The 20,156-nt window shown below is 35.6% G+C and overlaps 2 protein-coding genes and 1 long non-coding RNA gene across 4 annotated transcripts in view; 1 reads left to right on the top strand and 2 right to left on the bottom strand.

Moving 5' to 3' along the window:
- The window catches only part of nudC (nuclear distribution C, dynein complex regulator), a 171,969-nt gene that overhangs the window by 71,128 nt on the left and 80,685 nt on the right, over positions 1–20,156 (bottom strand). The gene's annotated exons all lie outside the window — the stretch shown is intronic.
- The window catches only part of LOC145686507 (uncharacterized), an 84,091-nt gene that overhangs the window by 32,130 nt on the left and 31,805 nt on the right, over positions 1–20,156 (top strand). The window lies entirely within an intron of this gene.
- Positions 349–18,732, bottom strand: LOC145686510 (uncharacterized). Its single transcript, XR_014131615.1, has 2 exons — positions 18,615–18,732; positions 349–2,651 (listed from the first exon to the last, which is right to left on the bottom strand). It is a non-coding gene; the product is annotated as an uncharacterized LOC145686510 (long non-coding RNA).

Here is a 20,156-nt window from a genome sequence, read left to right as displayed (position 1 = left end):
TCACGCTGTCATGAATGTTATGCAACCTTTCTTAAGAGATCTGTAATCACGCTAATTCCTAATAGTAAACAGTCACGCTAAACATGTAACTACCTACGGGACTTTGTCTATAACGAAGTCCTTGAATAATTGGATGAAACAGGTGGTAAAGAGTTTGGGATGGTTGATGGGCAAAATAAACAATGTTAATTGTAAACAATTAGAGCTTTAATTAAGCACAATTTTAACATATAGTGTGCAGTGGGTTGAAGGCTCGGGCGCACAACTTGTATTTTTTTTAAAGCATAGTATGCACAGTCGTAAATGTAAATTATGGTTTTAGGAAAAATTAAAAACTAAGTGACTCGGTTAGCTTGGCGAGTTGATTTAATGCAGAACTTCAATAAATTTTTAAAGAAAAAAAAGTTTTGAAACTACTTTCATAGAAGCTACTATTATAAAAGCATGAAATTGTGATCTCCAAGGATACAAGTTTCTTGCAAATATAGTTTGCTCTTTTTACTGCTTCTTGCAATATGTTATTTTTGTTTAAAAGCTCCATACTGTACGCTCACTTTAAAATTACTTAAATGCATACTTAAATCAATATCCAAATTGCTTTCCGAATTGAAATACACCATTTGACATTAATGATCCAATTTTCATACATAAAAATATTTAACAGCGTTTTAATAGTAATTCCAACGTATTAGTATTTAAATAAATAAACAAAAAAAAATCAAATGTATTGGTTTTTCAAGGTAAGTGTTAGCATGCAGCGAAAGTTCTCTTCTGATGGCCAGAAAAAAAGCAATTGGAATGCTGCATGACCTTGCCTTGTATTGCTTTCCTCTTAGATACCCAGCCCCATGAAGGGAACTTCCAAACACCTGAGAGAAGAGCATTTTTACATCCATCCATAATCTACAGCCTTCACGAGTAATCACAGCTCTTTAGAGACGCATTACATAAGATCCCGGAAATAATGTCTCCTTATAATTTGCCGTACAACTTTTTTTTGAGCGCATGGATGAAAACTGTAGGAAACAACACAAACAAATATAAGCTTTACATCAGGATTATTTGCTAACAAGGTGCGACTTGAAAAGCTATTAGAAAATACACTAATATATAAATATATATATAATACAACTTTGAACAATGTAAATGTTCTAAAGATATACATAATCATCAAGGTTAAGTTAAATTGTCAGTTAGGTACTGGACATAAGAAGGTAATACAGTTTTATATATACGTTCAGTAAATGATTCAATAAAAATTAACAAGTGAAACCTTTACAATTTATGGTGTTGGAAAATAATAATTCTTGTGTAACTGCTATAGCACGGCCAACAAGAGATGGTCTCTGACGTTTCTTACCATATGCAGTGGGACACTGCAGCCCTTACTTTGATACCAGTGTTACCAACCACGATCACTCTGTCTTATACCATTAATTAAATTGCCAATACAGTTACACCGAAAAAAACCTTGACACGCGAGTAGTGGCAATGTCAGTGCGAGCTGTCAGAGACGTTCTCTTACTGGACGCACTATAACATTATTGTGGAATAAAGTTTAACTCTCTTGTCTATTACTTCTAATATAAGATAGACACGTGGATATCTCTATAAGATTCCAATTGGTTTCCTTAACAGGGAGAAAATGTGGGCTCGCCACCTAAACTAATCTAGCACCCTTCCTCCAAATGCTTCTCTATTATGTGTTTAAATTTGTTTAAAACTATACAAGTGGATGGGTGTTTACAACAGAAAATTGTCAACACTTTAATTAAAGCAACGGAAGTTAATTGTCCAATTGTTACTTCCAATTATCTAACTGGATGTATAGTGTTGCGAATTTATTATTGCACTACTGACTAACAGAATTAAATCTTATATTTTTTCTTCGTTTTTTAAAATATCATTGTTGACCTACCAATAAAAATGGAAATTCCAACAAATGGACTTTCAAAAACAATTTTTGTTTCCTTATGAATAGTTTATTGGTACATACAACTTGCGATTCTAACGTCATGCACTGTCAAGATTCATGCTTCAATAAGGCAGCTTTGGAGGAGAGCTAAATTTTTGGTTTGAGTTTATGAGCAAAGATGCGAAAAAATATGGACTTCATTACCACTTTCAAATTATTTATTTACTATGAACTTAATCACAAAGAATATGGTAATTCTGCAATGTGGGTAATTTAGTACTTACAAAATGTGTGCAGAAATTTCAGTAATCAACACATATGACAAACTTTGCACTCAAATTTCTGCCCTATAAGAAAGGGGCTGGAAACTTCTATTAATTTATTTAATAGTATAATGTAGGATATTGTCTGGTTTACTTTCTACGTGTTTGACATTATTTTATTGTTTGTAAGTTACTCATTAAAATTCACAAAGTGGTGGAAATTGTAGTGAAGATTTATGTATATTATTAAGGCATACATCTACATTCAATTTCTTCCCTCTCTTGTTTTAAGATATTCCAAGGATAGAAGTTCTGCCACATCTCCAAACAGTTACAAAAGAATGACATTTCCGCTCCATTTCGTCACTTTTACTCCTGATCGTGTCTCCTTTCTAATTATTACTGAACCAACGTGAACTTCAATTTTGGATTTCTAATTTCAGCATGCTTTATGTTTATTGGAGCAATTCTAGCTGACAAAAAAAAAAAAAAAAAAAAAATAATAATAATAATAATAATAATAATAATAATAATAATAATAATAATAATAATAATAATAATCCCACCTGGGAACTATCACATTTATCTTAACTGCACTTAAAGTTATGTTGTATGCCAATAATACTTCATACTGTTTTACTGTTGTCTGAATACGAAGGAGCATGGTCCATTCTAATATTCTCTTGGTGTGACAGAAACACTTCAAAGAAAAAATAAGCATGTGCAGTACGGTTGATTAAGACCAAAGGATGCACTAATCCAATGTAATATATTACATACATATATATATATATATATATATATATATATATATATATATATATATATATATATATATATATATATATATAATTTGTAAGAACAGTTCTGACCACGTGACAAAATGATGTACTTAACACGTTTGCTGAATATTGTTGCTAAAGGAGTCAAAGGAGTCTGATCTAATGTTTTTAAGAATCAAAAAGCGCGGATCCGATTTGTCCTATTCTCGACATTTTTAAGTAAGTGCAATATAACATTATTTTAAATACTTCTCAATACTGGTCTAGTGGCTCGCGCAAGGCTTTGGTCCATTGGTCCCTAGTTCGATTTCTAATGGAAACATCTTGAAAAAACTTGAACTGATCCCACCTTAAACTATACCTTCACGTCTTATAGCCTTCCTTGGTACTGAAACGGGACCCAAAATTCTAACCACCGTTTTCATAGCAAATATGCAAGGTCCGTCGACCCTACTGTTCCTTTCCTCTTTTAAGGTCGCGTCATAACTACCCTTCTTTGAAAACCGAAGATGCAGTAAAATTGTGACGTCACGGCGGGAGCAGAAACAGCTTTCGCCCAAGGTCCTTGTCATTCACCCTGGCTTGTTTCTTTGATTTTTGCAGGAAAGTGAGTGATTCTTGCTTTCCTGTATTAAGAAAACATTAATTACTGTAGTGCTCGTGTTAGCCTATAAGCATGTCGAATTGTACACTAAGTACTTGTCACAATTATAGTAGAAATACTACGGGTTTCAAAGTTCTTTATCATGTATTTCCCTCGGATCCTTTGCGGAAAGTTAGGCAAAAGAAATGCTGTCGGAAAGACATCTTTCAAGTTGAAAACGCCAGCGTCTATTCCGATAATTTTATTCCCGAAGCTTATGGACATAATTTAAAATGTGGGCTTCTAAATATTCTACCCAAGAAAAAGTTTAAAAAAGATGTGCCTTCACTAAACTTACCATTACCATACGGAACCGTGTTGATGTAAATAATGAAAGAATTAAATGTACGGAAATTAGGTGTTTAAAGAAAACAAATCAGACATTGGGGTGCAGCCAGATGAAGTAACTATTGTGACTGAAACAAAAAATAACTCTTTGTTTATGTTATTTTCCGTTCTGGGAGAGTGAGGGGCATAAACCGAAAGAAGAGCTTTCCTTTTTGCGTAAAGAGAACGAAAAACTGAAGTCTAACAGTATGTACTCCCATGCGCAAAAAAAATTGCGCGTATACTGTAACTCACGATTTTTCGCAATTATTTCATTTTCCTTATGTTTATGGGTAAAATTCAGTTATTAGTATGTGGAGATAATAGAAAGCAATCCATCTAAGGAGATATTTCTAAAAAATATAATAAAATAATAAAAATATAAGCAAAAAACAAAATTATGTTCTGTTTTGTGTATACTGGCAATAATGTTTTCGAGGGAATTTTTGGAGTAGCACAGCACGATTGTAGAGGGAATTACAGAATTGGTAACAGAACAGTTGAATCAAGGATCAGGAAAGTGGAGTAAAATATTGCATTTATTGGCTTAAATCTAGGATGTAAATTGTCTGCCAAATATAAATTAGCTTCTGTGACCAAGATGTAGTACGAAAATATATAAACAAAGAGAAAAACTGTTGTCTTAAGTTTGGAAGTGACATGCTCTATAGCCATGAGCATTTATTTCTTAAGAAAAAGATAGGCATTAAAAGAAAGTCTGTGTGGTCAAGTGGGTAGAGTGACAGATTAGTAGTTCTTATACTGTTTTGACCCCAGATCGAATCCCATCCGATCCTGTTCAATTTTTTTTCTTTACAAAACATTCTGGAAAGTGTATAATTTTTATGTTAATAAGAACCGAAACAATACAATAAAGAAATAACTTTTTGTTTCCTCTGATGACGTATTTATTTAGAATTAGCTTACTATTTATTACTAATAGCGATTGTTTTTAGTTTATGGTATGGTATGTTTAATCATTCCCTCTCCGTTTTTTTTTTAAAACACAGCAGAAGTGACTTCAAACTTCAACTCACTGCGAGTGTGTCTGTAAAAAACAAAACAAGCGCGACCTGCAGCTTTACACACAGCGTGACGAACACAATCACAGCCATAGCTCGTTGTCTGTTCTGGTGTTTCTGTGTGTGTGTGTGTGTTCCTTTTTAGAGTATTGACACTCTCTCTCTCTCTCTCTCTCTCTCTCTCTCTCCTTTTGTTTCATATCAACAAGTGCAACAAATGCAAGTCTGTGTATTAAAAAAAAATCAAGAATGCTTTCTTTAAACAAAACTAAATTTTACAGCTCTCTTTGTGAATAACACGAATGCTTCCGACGAATTATACAGTAGCGTGAAAAACTGATAATAAAATGATCTAACATGCATAAGCTTCTTTTTCTAGCGTGACAACACATTAAACATAACAAATTAATTTTTTGGGATTACAAATTATCACATTACGTGTCGGTGTAGGCCTATTCGTTTTCACATTCGAGCGACGAAAGAAGAAAGTGTAGTTATAGTTATAAAAACCGAATACCAGATTTCAATGAATTCAAGTTACATGGCTCCTACATATCGAAAAAATGATTTTTCGATGTCTGTCCATCTATTTGTCTCTCGGTTCGTCACGCTTTTACACGCACTCAAATAGAGGCCATACTGTTCAACGTATCTCGACCGAATTCTAGACATAACGTTTTAATAACATACTATCTTTCGAATTTTATGTCCTTCGACATCTAAAAGTAAGGGTAATTTACTGAAGGATTAAAATTTAACACAATTCAATTTTCTCAAGTAAAAAAAGCTGTGACGATTTTATTTACTTTTTATAAATATATATTTTATTAACGAATCTCCACCGCATATGAATAATTTTTCTGAAAAAATATATATGGTGTAATTTACTGTATGGTATGCGTTCTTTTTGCAGAATTTTCTCAACCACATTTCATAAATAAACGTATCATTAATAACCTAACAAACAACTCGTTCGAAGGAGTAGCTTAATCTTAGGGTGAGTTTTACCCCGATAGTTTTCTCATTAACGCCTCAGGCAATTTTGTTCATATTTCGTAAAGAAATGTTTCATTAATAAACTAACATAGAGCATAAATCGTTTATTCCGATAACATACAGAAGAAGTGGTTTTCTCAAGGGTTGAATTTTTTTGGACAATTTTCTCAGTAATAACTGAGACAAATTTGTTCTAATTTCAGTAAAATATTTTCTGTAATAATCTTACAATATGGTATAACTCGCTTGTTCCGAAAAGAAAAATCCAAAAGAGATACTTTGACAGTGAATTTTTTTCCCGACAATTTGCTTAAAAATTACTCGATATACTGTCAAAATTACAGATAGAAGAGTTTACCTTTGGGGGTAAGCTTTTCCCGATGACCTTCCTAAAAAACACTCAGGAGATGTTTGTTGTTCATATTTTATAAATACATGTGACATAAATAACCTAGCTATATGGTATAATTCCCTCATCCGGAAAAACTAGAAATGGTATATTACCTTTGACAGTAAGTTTTACCCTGCGATTTTCTCAAGAACGACTCAGGCGATTCGTATTTCATAAATGTGTTCGTATTTCATAAATAAATGTTTTACGAAACACTAACAATATAGCATAGCTCGTTTGTCCTGAAAAGATCCACAAGGGATAATTTATTCTTGGGGGTGACTTTTTTCATGATTTTCTCAGAAATTATTCAGACGCTTTTGCTTATAGTTCACATACAATTATATCCTTAATAATTCTAATATATGGATCAAGTTATTTCTAACGAAAATATGACTAATGGGTACTTTACTTTTGTGCCTGAAGTTTCTTCTAGCAAAGTTTTCCAAAACATTATTTTATTCGCAATTTCCCAAATAAATGTTTCAATAATAGTTGCAGCCTAACATAAGTCAGTGTAAAAAATTCGAGCGAGAAAGTACAGTGCGTTTGCTCCGTATCCTTTCTTAAATATATATTTTTTAATGTTACACCTAATCACAATTTTCCGAACAAAATCGAAACTTCTTTTTAAATGTGCCTTGTGGTCAAATGGTTCAAGTGCGTTGGTTCTGGATTTGATTTCCAGTGAGAGCTAGTGTATTTTCATCCAAGAGATGTGACACGTCGGTGCAAAGAAAAAAGTGTTTAAATAAGCCTAACCAAGCTAATCAACAAAAGAAATAATACAATGTTACGAAATTATCGAGGAAATGTTGTTAATATTAGGTAGGTGCGACTGAAATGTCCAAACGAATATTGTCAATTCCAAAGGCCTTTGTTTTCGTCCGGCGGGAGCTCATGTGGTTCGGATTCTACGTTAATCAGTAGGTCCACGTCTCATATAGCCTCGCTGCTGAAAGGGACGTTAAACTCAAAATCACATCACACATCTTTGTTTTCGCCTTTGTTTTAAATGTCTCTGTTCATGAGATCCTTAGTGGCTAAGCGGTTAGCGTATGCGCCTTTGGCGTGGAAGACCCGGCTTCGATTCCCGGCGAGAGCTCACGTGCTTCGGAGTCCACGTTAATCAGTAGGCCGACGTCTCATATAGCTTCGTTGCTGAGCGAGACGTTAAACTCAAACTCAATGTCTTTGTTCATAAATGTCTTTGTGTATGGTTTTGCATATACGTGGCATGGACATTAAATTTTGGTTTCTACGCCATATGTATCTAATTACATACACACCTATAGAACGAACACAACAAACTTGGAATATCTACATTGTTTGCGTATGGAAAATAATCACGCTCTACTGCACAGGAGAGCCGTGTGTATGGAATTCCATACACATGGCAATCAACGTAATAAGAAATGTATAATAATAAGAATTAATAATAATAATAATAATAATAATAATAATAATAAACAGAAAACGATACGATCACTTACATAATTTATAAATATAACATTTAATAAGCATATAACTGCAATGGAATTAAGTTGTTTCTCTCTCTCCCTGAACGCAACAGCCCTTATTGTGCTAAGGCGTAGAAGGGAACTTGTGGCACTCACGATTTGGGGCGGTGTGTGGTCACAACTTCGGATCTATTTGTTGTTAGTCCTAGCTTTCTAGACGGATGCAGTTATTCCCGGTAGAATATACAAGCAAATAGACTTTGTATTACTATTAAAGTAAATAATTATACTCATTCCCTCAATGTGATACTTGTGGTTGCTTAACCGTATACAGACAGCTGATCCATGGAAGAATCGTTGATAATAATAATAATAATAATAATAATAATAATAATAATAATAATAATAATAATAATAATAATAATAAATAACAGAAGCTCGACAAATATTCTTGCAAATAATAGGAAAAAGTTTTCGTCACACAGTTCACTTTGCTGGACACACCAGTGTGCCGCGTTATACCGATTGTGGCACACTGGAATATAGGGTATGTTTTTTTTTTTTTATTTTTTTCCAACTATTCCAACTGCTTCAATTGAAATGGATCTATAATAATAAGAGAGTGAATTTAGTCTTCTTACCCTTCGATTTAGAAATAAGGTTCGCGAGAATTTCATAAAAGAATAATATACTCAGAATTGTATATAGTAGTTTGTTTTATTCGAAATTACATACTTCCTGCAACTGTTTTTTGATTGAAATGATTTGAAATGAAATCTTTAAGTTTTACGTCCCACGATTATGCCGGATAGGCTAAAGGAGACAGTGATGATAAGAAATGAATGAAATGATCGAGTGAAGAAAGTGGGATAAAACGGGAGAACCTCGAGAAAACCCACGCACAGTGTTTGTCCAGCACAAGGTTCACTTGGCGCGAGCATAGATCGAACCAAGGACTCCATGCACCAGAGGTGAACGCTCTACCACTTAAACACCGTGGGCTCTGAAATTACTTAAAGGAGAAAGGGACTACTTTATGAATACATTTGTTAAAAAATACCAGCTTTTCGTGAAATATTGCTTATAGACAGGGGCGGATTAAGGCTTTTGGGGACCTAGAACCGACTGTTTTAAGGGGGCCCTATGTTAAGAATAGTTCCAGTGCATAAATTTTCTTTTCTGCCTTCCACAGTCACATAGGCTTATGGAACTACTGAGGACTATGCTGTAATATTTGAACGTGCTCCAAGTTTAGAATAATTAGTTTAGTTAAATTCATTATTAACAACTAAATAATTGCATTCATTATTAACAGGTAAATGCTGCTGATAGAAAGACTTAAATCTAGCGATACTGCGAGCGTAACGAGCGGGAAAAAAAATAGCATCGGTCTGAAGCCTATAATATAATAAGTTGATTACTATATTTGAGTATTAAACAGAGGGATTTTAAAGAGCCCGCTGAGCTTGGGGCCCCGAAGCCTGGGCTCCATTGGCTCCGTCCTTAATCCGCTAATGCCTATAGATTATAAATTAAAGGGGACGGGCCGGGTCCGTTCTAAAAATTCCGGCCCGTGCAGACCTCTAGCCCCTGTGTATATGCTATCTTTGAAAATACAGTAGAGTTTCGCTTATCCGACATGAAACAGGCAGGCAGAACGCCGGATAATATGGATGTATTAAGGAAAGACCTATTAAAAGTCAAACTATGATATAATTTTACATATTACGCACCTAATTATTATGTTTTGCAAGAAACAAATACAATGCATTGACTCAGTGACGTATCCAGCGTGAGGTCCTGGAAGCTGTCCCTTACCAAACCTCAAGCACTTTTTAATAAACCTACTTTTTCCCTTTTGAGGTTCTTTTATGTCAGATTACTTTGAGTCAGTGTCCAAACTGTGGACAATGCGTTGTTGTTATAATTCTAACAAGTAACACTTCCCAAGTGTAACACTCCGATTTTGATAAAATTTGGCAGGTAGATACTACATATAAAATAAACAAATAAGTGCTTCTTTATTTTTTGCTGAAAAACGGTTTTAGGGGGCAAAAGCCCTCACCCAAAATTTTGAAAGTTGACGCCCGAAAGGCAAAAACAAGTGGACCAAAGTGAACGAAATTGTGAACAGATATTGCGGACATAAAATTAGGAAATATGTGTTTTGTATTTTCCTGGAAAAACCGGCTAGGACACAGACCCCTCCAAACCTTTGATCATGAAATATCAAAAGTGCTAATAACAGTATGCCAGAAGTGCCTAAATTTACACGAAGAATTGGAACAAAACTTTGTGTTAGTACAATAAGCAAAAAATAAACAAATACGGCTTTTTATTTCGTGCGAAAAAACGGTTTTAGGGGGCAAAAGGTCCCACCCAGAATTTTGAAATTGGACGCAAGAAAGGCAAGAAGAAATGGACCGAACTGAATGAAATTGTTCACAAATGTTGTAGACGTAAGATGAGGGAATACGTGCTTCGTATTTTCCTGAAAAGAAAAAAAAAAAACTGTTGAGTGGACCGAGGCGTTGAGTGTCGGAAGGAGAGGACCGAAGCGAATGAAATTGTCTATAGATATTGGATATGAAAAATAAAGCCTCTCGTGTTTCACAAGCGTCTCCATCAGATTTCTTCAAATTTGGCAGATCAACAACAAGCACAAACAGTTAGCGTATTTTGTAGTATATCACGAGGCAACTTTAACCCTTATAATGTTTTTCTGTATAAACAAAAACACGTGCCGATTAATTTTCTGTTTGTTGTTGATGTGCCAAAATTGATAGGGACATCTTAAAAACACGAAAGTCCTTATTTTACATACAGTCTATACAATATCTACACACAATTTCATTTGCTTCGGTCCATTCCTTCCTGCCCTTCTACGGTAATATTTACTTTTTTTTTTTTTTTTTGAGGGGCTCTAGGCCCCAACACTGTTTTGTCGTACAAATTAAAACGCATTTCATTTATTGTTTTGCAAATTGTCCCTATACGAAGTTTCGTTGCAATTCTCCATACTCTTTAGGAACTTCTGACGTATACTTATTTGCACTTTTAATATTTGGTAATCAACAGCTTAGAAGGTCCGTTCCCCACTCAACCGCTTTTTTTTTTTTTTCAGGAAAATACGAAACAACAATTACCTCAATTTACGTCTAGAATATCTATGCACGATTTCAAAATTTTGGGTGGAGAATTCTGCCCCCTAAAACCATTTTTTCGCAGAAAATAAACCCGTATTCGTTTGTTTTTTGCGTATTGTCCCTACACAATGTGTCGTTCAAATTCTTCATGTCCTTTAAGCACTTCTGACATACCATTATTAGCACTTTGGATATTTCAGATCAAAGTTTTGGAGGGGTCTGTGTCCCACCCAAACGTTTTTTTTTTTTTTTTCAGGAAAATACGAAACCCGTATTCCCTCATTTTTCGTCTGCAATATCTTTGCACAATTTCATTCATTTCGGTTCACTTCTTCTTGCCTTTCGGGCGTCAACTTTCAAAATTTTGGATGGGGGCTTTTGTCCCCTAAAACCATTTTTCCGCAGAAAATAAAAAAACAGGTATTCGTTTAGTTTTTGCGTATTGTCCATACACAAAGTGTCGTTGGAATTCTTCGTCCTTTACACACATCAGACATATTGTTACTAGCACTTTTGATATTTCATGATCAAAGGTTTGGAGGGGTCTGTGCCCCACCTAACCGTTTCTCCAGGAAAATACAAAACACGTATTCCTTCATTTTACGTCTGCCATATCTGTGCACAATTTCGTTAACTTTGGTCCACTTTTTTTTTGTCTTTCGGGCGTTAACTTTAAAAATTTAGGGTGAGGGCTTTTGCCCCCTAAAACCGTTTTTCCGCAGAAAATTAAAAAAAACATGTATTCGTTTATTTTATGTGTAGTATCTGCCTGTCATATTTTATCAAAATCGGAGTGTTACACTTGGAAGGTGTTACTTGTAAGAATATACCGTAATGCCATTGATACCAGGTGGAATTAAAGAACACTTTTAAATGGGATTACAATTTCGTTTCCGTTCTGTTTATAACATTACTGTATTAGAACGATACACTCATTGCCATTTGCTATTTTTGTTATGTGATATACGTAGCAGACAGTTTTCCTTACATGTCTCTAGAAAATATTTTTTTAATTTCGTTTGTGTTAGAATGCAGTTTGACAGGTTCATAAATGAAAAGTAAGAAATGTTTAAGAGAAAAACAGAACTGTTGCATTATTATTATTATTATTATTATTATTATTATTATTATTATTATTGATATTTTTGAAACATTAGAATTACGTGCTTACGAGCTTTCGTGTCGGGCCCCCTCCGAAAAGTAAAGCTGGATATGTGCCTGCACTGAATGATAGACGTATGAGTCAAGGTATAGACGGGCGTGCTAGGCGATCGAGTCCGGAGCATCAAAAACAGACTAAGACCACAACTTGCAGTTTTTCTTGCCAATTGATGCTGCTTTTTACCTGCTATGATATGTCGGATAATAATGTGAAATAAATGAAGGTCAAGACCATGGCGTATTGGTGTTTCATGCACCTAGACCTGTAAAATATTTGTGCCGAAAACATCTTTCACCCACTAGCTAAATTTGTGGGTATGATCGCACATCTTGCCTTATAAAGTATAGTCTTATAAAGAATATATGTAGCATGCTAAAAACCTAAAGACCAAATTCAATGATTTTCTATAGTTTTCTTTTTTAATAACGGGAAGCTTGTTTATTTCATCACGATAAATCACGTTTGATACTAAGCTGTCTGTTTCTGTCTATATATATTTTTCATACTTTATTGGAGACAAATTTGTTTTTTTTTTTTTTTTTTTTTTCAAGAAAAGAGGATGATAAAAGAAGCTATATAACAGCATAAACTGAAAGCAATCGCTATTACTAATAGTACACTAATTCTAAATAAATACGTCATCAGAGGAAACAAAAAGTTATTTCTTTATTGTATTCTTTCAGTTGTTATTAACATACAAATTATACACTTCTATAATATTTCGTAAAAAAAAAAAAAAAAAAATTGAACACGATCGGATGAGATTCGATCTGGGGTCAAAACAGTATAAGAATTACTAGTCCGTCACTCTACCCACTTGACCACACAGACTTTCTTTTAGTGCTTATCTTTTTCTTAAGAAATAAATGCTCATGGCTATAGAGCATGTCACTTCCAAACTTAAGACAACAGTTTTTCTCTTTGTTTATATATTTTCGTACTACATCTTGGTCACAGAAGCTAATTTATATTTGGCAGACAATTTACATCCTAGATTTAAGCCAATAAATGCAATATTTTACAACAAATTCCTGTTCCTTGATTCAACTGTTCTGTTACCAATTCTGTAATTCCCTCTACAATCGTGCTGTGCTGCTCCAAAAATTCCCTCGAAAACATTATTGCCAGTATACACAAAACAGAACATAATTTTGTTTTTTGCTTATATTTTTATTATTTTATTATATTTTTTTAGAAATATCTCCTTAGATGGATTGCTTTCTATTATCTCCACATACTAATAACTGAATTTTACCCATAAACATAAGGAAAATGAAATAATTGCGAAAAATCGTGAGTTACAGTATACGCGCAATTTTTTTTTTTTTTTTTTTTTTCGCATGGGAGTACAAAACCAAAATAATATGTTCACAAACGAAGTTAAAAGAATTGGAAAGCAAATATAATAAAGAATTAATTTCAAAGGCCTGTTCTAAAATATAATATACTGATCGTTTCAATAAAGTGGTTAATAACCGGGTGATGACATATTACGAAAAAGTTTTACACTAGGCCAAGTATATATGCTAATAAATGGCAAGAAAAAACTAAGATGGATTGATTAAGATATCACTCGTGCATTAACACAACGCGCCTCATTGATAAATTATACAATCATCTGCGATTACAAGTTCGAATCCCCGTAACCAATGTGTCAACATTTCGACGTTGTATGTTAAAATTACCAGTTTTTTTCTGGTATTCTTACCCCAGTTTTGAAAATTTTGACTTAGCAAGGGCGCTACTTAAAGAGTGTGGAAAAATTTTCAATGTTTATATTTGATGAATTGAATGTTAATAGGCGCGTATGCTATAACCAAGAGGTTTATTTATTTTTAGAACCACACAGAAATGTCCAGGTGGCAATGATTCGAGGCTTAATAGATGTGTGGAAACTAATGCTCTCAAACGGGTCGGGTCAGGTCAGCTCGGGTCGGGTTGTCGTTTCGGGTCAGTCGGGTCAGCTCAGGTCGGGTTGTCGGGTCGGGTTGTCGGGTCAGGTCAATCGGGTCAACTCGGGTCGGGTCACTCTGGTCGGGTTATCGGGTCGGGTCAGTCGGGTCGGGTTGTCGGGTCAGTCGGGTCAGTTCACTTTGGTCAACTAAGTTTAGGTTGAGCTTAAACTCGGCTGGAGTCGAAAACTGCTGTTTTACACTACCTGCGTAATTAAAAATAGCAATTTTCAATTGATTTTATAGAAGCCATAAATGTATTTTGAACACTTGCAGCTAGTGTTTTTATGGTAAATGCTTATTTTTGTAATTGTATGTACTTTAATTTTTAAATGTGGAAGATTGATTTTACCAATCGACTGTAATATTAATATCTACGCCAATATGGAGTCTGGATTTAGAACAAAACTAGAAGTTGTTTAAGCAAGGTCAAAAGAAAGATTGGATATGGACGACCAAGCCCAAGCAGGGCCGCGGTAGCTCAGTGGTAGAGAATTCATCTCTGGTGCATGGTGTCCATGGTTCGATCCCAGCTTGTGTTAAGTAGGCTTTGTGGTGGAGAAACGCCGTGTAGTGGGTTTTCTCGGGGTTCTCCTGTTTCCTCCCACTTTCTTCATTCCACCATTTCATTCATTTCTCATGGTCACCATATCCCTTAGCCTCGAAGCAGAATCGAGGGACCTTAAACTCAGGGGTGTAGCTAAGGGGGGGCCATTGGGTCCAGGCCCCCCAAATGGTTTCCTGCCCCCCCCCCCCAAATGACCAGCTTTAAAAACATCATAGTAAAATTATCTCGCTTCCTTCATTTAAAAGTAACAAAGTTATTGACAATTAATAATATACGGTAAAATAGTATGGAGAAATATTGTTTTTCCATACCGATCGAAAAATAGGATACATTTTTGTGACAGCAGATTACACAATTTACTGCGATTTATATTTGACAGTTTAAAGACAAACATTTTAACAAGATATTATAAATACAGCCATAAAACAAAGGTACTAAACTGATTTGTAAATACATTATATTTTTATATGCTTTAACAAGTATTTTAAAAGACAGAGAATGGAAAATTTGGTGAGAAACAATGTTTTTATTCAGTTTGGATTTCATTCGCTCTCTTTTATTTCTACTCAGTGTAATAAAATAATTGTTTTTTTTTTAGTCACGAATAATAAATAAATATTTTTGTCAGGAAACTATAAAGAAATTAAGTGAAATTTAAAGAAAATCAATCTTGTGTACATAGGTTCTGTATACAAGGTTTTAAATTTAAATAAAAAGGTAACCAAGAAAAGTTTTGTTGCTTTTCCACCCACCACCTTCGAACATCGATACGTCACCTAACCTGGAAGATCAAAAATAGTCCCCATCAACATCGACGACCTTCTGAAAACGTTCCTGAAGGCCATGGAATTCATCGCGGTAGAAGTTGGTGGGCCGTGAAACGAAGAAGGTATCAGGTGCATTTTGGACTTTTACTAGGGATTTGAATTGGCGGCCTCTAAGGTGATTGTCCAAAGAATGGAACAGGTAATAATCGGACGGTGCAATACCCGGGGAATATAGTGGTTGCAATATTGTTTCCCATCCAAGGCGGAGAATGGTGTCCTGAGTCATCCTAGCCACGTGGGACTTAGCGTTGTCCCGTAAACGAGGACCCATTTGCCATTCAGAAGTGATGGCTCCAGAGTTTTGAGTTTTTGTTGAGTTTTTTTTTTTTTTTAATACATAATTGCACAGAACAGAACAGTCGCAGTACAAAGATATAACAGTTGCTACTCAAAGGGCATCTCCACTCAATCCATTGTTGAATCCCTACTTTCTTGACCGGTGAGTACCAGGGTCGATATGGGTATATAGAAAACGGGTAGGCTCTGTAGGTCACGAATATGTTGGTTTCGATGTCGTGAAGTGAGCTGTGTTCGAACAGGAGTCGAAAAACCGATCAACGATCCCGACAGTGTTGTAGCTCTTCTCGGGTCACCGTGTGCCACTCGAGAGGCTTCAGCTGGAGATCTTTGGGTCTATCATCTAACTCTGTTGCGTAATTCTATGCCGCACACTACCCATGAAACCAGAGATCCTGGATCCTGCTGGATCCTCACAAGAAGTGACGCGAACCAGCGCAGCAGAAGCACGGATTGTTTACTTGTGGGGCACGTATCTCCGGTGACCGACGGATCCCTCGGGCATTGTGGGTATAGGGAGAACGAGAAGACACGCTAGTTTCCGAATATGCAAACCCCGGTGTCACATTTAAAGTTGTTCCAGTGCCGGAGCTCAAAACGGCCAGACACTGCTGATCGCTCCCGGCTATTTCGGCCCATGTGTCAGCTGAGCTTGGTTTGGTACAAGTTGGAACACATTCTTGGGCTTAGTTGTGACATCCAGCAGGGTCATACCTAGAAGTGTGTTTAAGGGGAAACGCAGTCCAATTTGTTCCCTGACACACGCACACACAAATTTGTTCCCCGGTTCTCTACATACCCATATCAACCTGTACTCACCGGTCAAGAAAGTATGGAGTGATTGGAGATGCCCTTTAGTTTCGCAACGACTATGTAACAAACTGCTTAAAAAATAACATTTGCATTCTTTTAATTTTCCGTTTTTTACTCATCTTGAATTTTTTTTAAAATTCCGACCCTTTCCAACGCTACATACAACTAATTAAACTTTTACAATACCGATAAGGGAATCTACGGTTTTTTCTTTCTTTCGCGCTTAAGGCTGCAACTGAGGTATTTCCTTGGAAACTGAACATTGCCACAATATTAACATCAACAATTATTTACAAAAATATAAATAAATATTTGCTATGAACGAGGATATTTCTTCACTTTCGTAAAAACTCGGCCAGGCCAATTTTAGGGCCAAAAAAAGGACTGTTGTAGCCCTATTTGTATAGAGATGTGATTTTCTTTTGTCGGATTTCTCTACTCTATCCACGCTATTTCAAGGTCCCTATCCTCAGTCATGTGCATCTATTCATTTAGTGCAAGATTTCCGATGCCAAGGACAACAGGAAGGTGTATAACAAATACGTGCAATTATACAATTTAGAGCGCCTTCATTAATTCCCACGCAGCGCAGCCATCAGTGATCCTCCAAATCTCATGTGTATTATGAGCACATCGTCCCAGATTCGATTTTAGGTAGAGCAAATGCGATTTAGATTACACGTCAAACTTTACGTCCAAAATTTCTTACAGCCTCATTGCTAAAGAATAAAATAATAGGAGTCTTGTACTTCTAACCTGTTAGTTAAAACTGATACACAGATGTATTTCTACATATTATTTCCCTAACTCGACTACGTGTTACATTCATCTAATCATCGAGAATTACTCCGTTACTTATTTTTTTGTGTAAATAAAAGTGTCTAACATTTGTGGATGGTATGCATGAATTATTTAGAAATTAGTGAAACCTGCCACGAGGTGAAGCACGCTTTTTTTTTTCTTTGTTTTCTTTCGATATAACCTACCTAAAATTGTCCGTCTGCATTTGTAAGGTAGGAATGAAACCTGTTAACCTGGTCATAACGACTCATTTGCTCATTGGAAGTTTACTAGTTGCACAATCTACAACATTCTGCCAACGAAACTTCGATAGAATGTCTTGGAAGAAGGTAGAGATCTTGTTCTTCGGATCACTCCTATTTTCTTCTGATCACTCCTAATATACGGTTATTAGGAACACGAAAACGCGATACGGGATTGGATAAGTTTTCAGTCAAGATTTTAATCTTCCCCACAGTCATCATTACCCTGTAAAGGCGAACATTGTTCTGAAAACTTCTTCTGTTGACACACCTACGATATCTCAGAGTGTATACGCTACCAGCTGTAGTTTGGCAGAGTAACGTGCGCATTGACTGCTTGACCAATGAGTAGCAGACCATGGAAAACAATTCCGGAATATGCCCATCAAATACAGTAACTTCTTTCGGTATACTTCACGTGTGTAATGACAATGGATGCCATTAGCTTTATGTCACCACAAAGAAGTAGCACCTCATTAACTAGAAGTTATGGAGTTTTTCCACAAACTCGTTGAGTAATGTTCACGGGCTCATCGATTATAAAAGATTTGATTGATTGATTGGTTGAGTTTGAATGGAGACGTCAGTAAGAATAACCAGTGGCCAGTTGGACAGTGGCCACTGGTTACTATGTGGTACCAAAATATCTACCATCCTTTTAGATATTGATCAACACAAATATTATCTCTCTATGACTTACGGTTTCCTAGATATGGCTCCTTAAATCTCCGGAAGTCGGCCATTTTTTGACCAGTATCTCGGGAACGGTAAGAGTGACGCGAAATTTGAACTTGGTACTCTTTCAGCAGCAAGCCTAAATAGAAAAGACTTAACATGAACCCATGTTCTGTATTGCGTCCCATGTTCTGTCCCTTGAAATCGAGTCCCAAACCTCCTGCACCGAAGACGCACAAGCGTTAGCCATCGAAAGAGATCTGTAAACATGTTAATGAAGAAAAAATCTGATTGCAAAGTAAGTAAAATATGGAACAATTGGCAATAAATACCACTCGCTTTCTTCTGTCCGGTTCCATCAATTCACGTGATTTTATATGCTTGAATATCCGCTTCCTTGCTTCCATAAGGGCAGATAGTTGAAGATAATGCCATCTTGATATGAAAACTGTAAAATATGGGATACTATTAAATAATTTGCTGGCAATGTCTTTCTTTCCTCTACAGTTAAACATGCCTATTCGAAATAACATCCTATTCGGAAACAAGAGGTTCGTTCCACTCTTGAATGGATGGTCTGCAAGAGTCACACGACACTGTAATAACTAAACCTAGGAATTTTGGTTAATTTTAGTTAGCAAAATTTTGGTTACAAAAGATGGACATTTCAAAATGTAAATACTTATAAAACCAACACAAAATTAATTAGAAGCAGGTTAACATTTAACATTTTAATATTTCTTTCAGCAAGGCTGCATTTCTATCGCTAAGTAAAGCTCGTGGCTATACCGGGTGTACCAAAAGTCCGGGACACTGTTGTGAGTAAAAATACTAAAAATGGAAGGAGTAAAATCATTCCAAATTGCTGGTTTTCAATTTAAAGTGCTTGAGATATTATATATATATAGTGCATCCGACTGTTGGGATTTACACCGGCAAGGCACTATATGTTACATGAAAAAGCAACGTTCCCAGTTCAGCAGAATTGCTGGTTGCCTTGGACCCTCACCAGAACAACAATACAGCATTATTGAGGAAAGGGATTCTAGGCGTTTTAAATTCCCTTACATAACAATGTGCATATTCCCAGTGTCATTTTTGTGTGCTCCTGCGTTCCTTTCAAGTAGTTTGCTGAACCTGAAAGTTTACTTTTTCATTTTTACATAGGGCCAGAGCCCAAACTGCTGAGCGATAGGGAAAATTCAATCATTTTAAATTGAAAACCAATTTCCGATAACTTTCCTCTTTTTCCATTTTCTCGTATCTTTATAAAGAATTGACCTATGGACCCGGACTTTTTGATATACCCAGAATAGTCAGCATACGTACCTTCGGAGTGGAAGGCCCAGATTCGATTCCCGGTGGGAGCCCCCACGTTAAGATCCAGGTTCACTAAAGGTCCTGGGTCACTAAAGTCCAAATCAACCCACCTAGTCACTAAATAAATTGTTACATATAGTCTACAAAAGCACTCGACAATAGCGATTGGTCAGTTTGTTCTTGCTACCCCCTTTACTTCGTATTAAATGCTTTTCATCTAACAGGACGCACTGAAGTGAAAGTAATGTGATGTCAAACACGCTTGATGTTTCTTATTTAATTATAGGAGTAAAATGTAGAAAAGGAGTCAAAAAAGTTTTAAAAAATGAAAAAGGTGATGACATTCAGAAAAGATGTGAAAAAGTGCAATCAAAACTCAGTTAAGAGTGTTTGATGTTTTCTCTGCGAGGTAATTTTTACATTTTAATAGAAAAAGTGTAACACCTAAAATTCCTACTTCTATAACTAATACATATCATTGTAAAAAACACTCCTGTTACAATGGGCAGGGCTGGAATTTTAAACTCCCATTTGGTTTCCAGAGTTTCCAGATC

The sequence above is a fragment of the Thermobia domestica genome, chromosome 5 (genome assembly GCF_964235325.1).
Source record: "Thermobia domestica chromosome 5, izTheDome1.hap1.1, whole genome shotgun sequence".
Taxonomy (NCBI): domain Eukaryota; kingdom Metazoa; phylum Arthropoda; class Insecta; order Zygentoma; family Lepismatidae; genus Thermobia; species Thermobia domestica.
This window is presented reverse-complemented; position numbering and strand designations above follow the sequence as displayed.